We start from the raw sequence: 4,516 nt of genomic DNA on the forward strand, positions 1-4,516 counted from the left end.
GCGTCTTTTGTAAGATTTAAGGAGGGCTGGTATATTGTAGCTAACATGCTAGCTATTTGTGTTGGTCATTTTACACTTCCAAAATTACATCTGAGCCTAAAATTCAAGTATAAAAGTAATTTGAAATCTTTCAAGGAGGGCTTTTTGGGGGGAGTGGAGGGTGCACTGGCAGAACCGTTCTTGTCAGTGCTCCATTAACTTCACAGAAAGAGCACAGTACCTGATGCTGTCAGTATTGCTTGGAGCCAGGCATAGTTATGCTGCTGAGTACAAGAGACTTAAAATCATCAGAGTCTGTAGGCCCAGGTGTCTGAATTGGTTCACTGTGTATTTGCACATGGTAGCAAAATTAGATACTGGGAAATCCCAGAATCTAAAAAACAAAAACAAAATGTGCAAATAAGAAAAGCAGCTGCAGTGTATGCCACCCAAAATTGGAGCCTGGGCAGGAAACAGAGCTCAGGTCTGACGGGCCAGACTCCATGTGTCTGGATTTCCGCTGGTGCAGCCCTCGGGACCCCAGGTAAGGCTGCTGGTGCTGGCCCCAGCTTCCCCACCCCATCTGGAGCAATTTGCCACGTGCCAGAGTGTGGTGCAGGGGTGTTCCCCAAGGATGACTTGCAGTGCCACAATTACCTAATTACGTGCCAATGCAAGTTGTCCCTGGAGAAACGTACATATGTTCTCATGGGGACATGCCCCAGGAGATACCACCAAGATTAAATGTGTTACTATGTCACCATTTGTTACCATGAAGATGCTTCACACCAATTATGCACAGAAAGTTCTGTATCGATTAAAGAAGCAATACTAGTAAAGAAGCAATGGCCATTTTTAACCCTCCATGAACTTGATAAGATTCTCAAAATTAATCTTTATGTAATTGCTTAAATCAAGGCAAGTAGCAGGCGTTCCTCAAATGGGCTTGTGAAGTTGTTTGTAAGCCATGTATAATGAGATTCTAATGGTGGCTGTCCTTGATAGCGCCAGCTTATTGACAAGGCTGTAGCCATTGAATTGTTCCATAGTAACGGATAAACCTTAACAGCAGTCACGTGAGTCGCTGCTGAAGCTAACTTGGTGTCCTTGCAACTCAGCAGGGAACATTGCTTTCCCTCCCCAGTGCCCCCATCTGAATATATGCCAACGTGCTGAATGTCAGGTTGACATAATGCTGCATAACAACCTGCTCAGCATTGAATTAAGAGTATGGATTCCTCTTATTGTAACTCTGTCTGTGCAAGGCATAGTGTATTCCATCTGTTGCCTATGAAGGTATATCTTCACTGCAATTCATTTCGTTATGAAGTTCCCAGGGTGATGTCCCACCTGTTTAGTGTAAAGACTTTACATTATTTAGTTGTAAATCAACATGTTTTACCAAGTGCGTTTTTCTTAGTTGATGTAGCTTTCTTTAGAAAATAACCAGAGTACAAATGGAAACCCTGATTTAAATGTAGGTTTCCCACTGAATAAATTAAAGTGAGTTGTTTTAAATCAGTCCATCCTGAATTCAGTACATTTAGCATTTCAAATGCTGAAGCTGAAGCCCAGGCTCCCACCATAGAACACCTAGCAGCAAGTGTGCAGAATTTATCTACACCAAATTAAATTCCTCTTGACCTACACCCTTCTGTTGCTGCTTTTAAAAAACTTTTTTGGAGGTGTTATAGGAAGGGTGACCTGATAGCTACATTAAAGTGCCTTGCAGTGCTTGAATTTCAAAGGTATGCTTGCTTTTTCAAATAAAGCATGGTGTAAGCAAGGATTATGAGATGGCAGTGTTGTAAGATAGCATTAAAGAAGACATCTTTACCTCAAAAACTCCATAGAGCAGCTCCGTATAGAAATATGCTGAGACTTTGAAACTGTCTGTTGAGCTTGTACATGGCTGGGATGCTGGCCCTTTGTTCAGCTAACTTTTTGCAGGTGTTCCATTTGCCCCACAACCTCCTTGGCTGCATCCAGACAAGCGCAGCCATACAGTATGCGGTGCCGCAGAACCGTCTTTTCCCAGAAGATCCTGGGCTAAAAAAAAAAATGCAGAAAAATGCGGTGGTGCGCACAGCTGTAGCGTGTGCCACCCAACACCGGAGCCTGGCCTGCCGGAGCCACACTGGCTGCTGGCCAGGTGCCCAGTTGCAGGAGCGCTGTGGTTGCAGCTTCCGAGGACCCCAGGGAAGGCTGCTGGGACCAGCACTGTCCTGGTCCTAGGAGAGACTGGTCAACACTACCTAACTCGTGTTTGTGCTTTGGAGAGTCTCCCCTTCAGATCCTCTCAGCGCTGAGAAATCCCAGTTGTTGGGTCAGTGATGAGTATGAGTTTCTCTCCTGCATATTCTGACTACCAGACCAGAGTGGCTGTGCACCCCCCCTCCCCCCACCCGCCTTCTTCCCCTTTGCCCTTCCTCTTTTTTTTCTAGTCCCATGAATCTTGCATTCCTTTCTGCACATAGTCCCACCATTTGTAGTAGGCTGGGGGCAGGATGCACGTCAATATTAAGTACTTGAAACAGATCTTTGGGTTTTCTTTTTTTCAGAAGCGAGCATAAGGAATTAGGATAGATGACTCTGGAGGGAATTCACAATAACTTGGCTTAGGACTGATATTACTAGACATGTCTATCAATGATTTGGAAGCAAATCTAAAACCTCTGCTGAAAAAAATTTCAGCGTGACGCACAGGTTAAGAGAGGCATAAATAATGAGAAGACACGGCAGGCAGGCAAAACTGTCTTTGTTGCTTGATAACCAGCAACTTGAACACTTTGAATTCCAAGTTATGTGTTAAATGAATTCCTCACGTAGAGGAAGCCTGCCCAGAGGCTGCTAGGGGAGTGGAAATGGTCTCCGCAGCCACAGATCATTCTTGCTCAGTCAAGGTTTGTTCCCCTGGCCTGATGCATGCCTAGTGGCAGCAATGGGGCCTGGCTCAGGTGGCTACAGCTGGAAGTACAGGGGTTAAAAGGAGCAAGGGTAGAACAGTGGGAGAGACTCTACTTCTGCAGAGGGTCCCTTGTTTGCCGCTTGTTCTTCCTTGTGAATGCCCCAGTCACCCTGCTCACAAGCTTAGCCTGCTGGTACTTGGGGCCACCCTCCATACAGGAATCAAAAAGTGAAGGGAAACAACCAGGAAGGCTCACCAGGAGGGCACTTCTGAGACTAGGAGAAAGACAGACCTAAACCAAGGGTTAGTTTTGGACATTTCCTGGAGCTCAGCAAAGGAAGCACCAAGTTTCTCTTAATGAACAGCAGATCTGACAGAGTCATCTTCAAACAGGTACTTGCCATTTACTTGGCTTTGATTACAGGTAGTGCTGATGGGTAGGCAGGGGCAGGGAACGATGGGAGTGTTGTTATCGGGCCTGTGCCTCTGGTGCCGTAGCAAGTTCCAAACACTGCGGAGAAGTCCGGGCTCGCTGAGAGCCGGACGCTCAGCAGAGCTTTCAGAGTTGTGCAGGGATGCTGCCTGGGGTCAGATACAAAGGCTTTCAGTGTTCACAGCTGATGGCCATGAACTTGAGAGTTGCTTTAACCCTACCTGGTAGCATAGCTGTACCCCCAGCTGAGAGCATGGAGGCCTGGATTGCAGAAGTGCTTAGTATTCACAGGTCTATTGGAAATCACTGGGAGTGGTGCTTAGAACATATAAAGGTGGCACATAATGCTAAATACTCTGGACAATCAGGTCCTAGAGAGTAGACATCTCAAACTGGAGGTAGCAGCCCATTCTCTCAGTGGGTGTTGTGAAAATAAGTCTCTTCTGTGTCTATGGCACTCCAATAGCAATAAGTATCAGAGAAGCCCCTGAGGAAATGTATAATTCTGGCTTCAGAATTTAGTTTTAATAGTAGGCAGTAAAAGCCTAAAGCCACGCATTGAGCAGTAGGGATAAAACAGTATGTTGCATACATGCTGAAGTGAGCAATATCCACCCTATGCATTATAGTTTCATAGTTTCATAGTAGCTAGAGTCGGAAGGGACCTAGGTAGATCATCTAGTCCGACCCCCTGCCTTAGCAGGAAAGAGCACCGGGGTCAGATGACCCCGGCAAGGTGCTCATCTAACTTCCTTTTAAAAATCCCCAGGCTAGGAGCCTGCACCACTTCCCCTGGAAGCTGGTTCCAGGCCCTAGCCACCCTGACTGTGAAGTAGCGCCTCCTAATATCTAATCTAAACTTACCCTCCGCCAGTTTGTGACCGTTATTCCTGGTCACTCCTGGCAGTGCACGGGGGAACAGGGACTCCCCCAATACCTGCTGATCCCCCCTGACCAGTTTGTAGCAGGCCACAAGGTCCCCCCTTAGCCTTCTCTTGTGGAGGCTAAACAGGTTCAGGTCCCGTAGCCTATCCTCATAAGGCCTGCCCTGCTGACCCCTGATCATACGAGTGGCCCTCCTCTGAACTCTTTCCATATTGTCCACGTCCCTCTTGAAGTGTGGCGCCCAGAACTGGACGCAGTACTCCAGCTGCGGCCTGACCAGTGCCGCATAGAGGGGGAGGATCACCTCCCTG

This window comes from Crocodylus siamensis, chromosome 3 (genome assembly GCF_052110815.1).
Source record: "Crocodylus siamensis isolate JL-2025a chromosome 3, ASM5211081v1, whole genome shotgun sequence".
NCBI lineage: Eukaryota > Metazoa > Chordata > Crocodylia > Crocodylidae > Crocodylus > Crocodylus siamensis.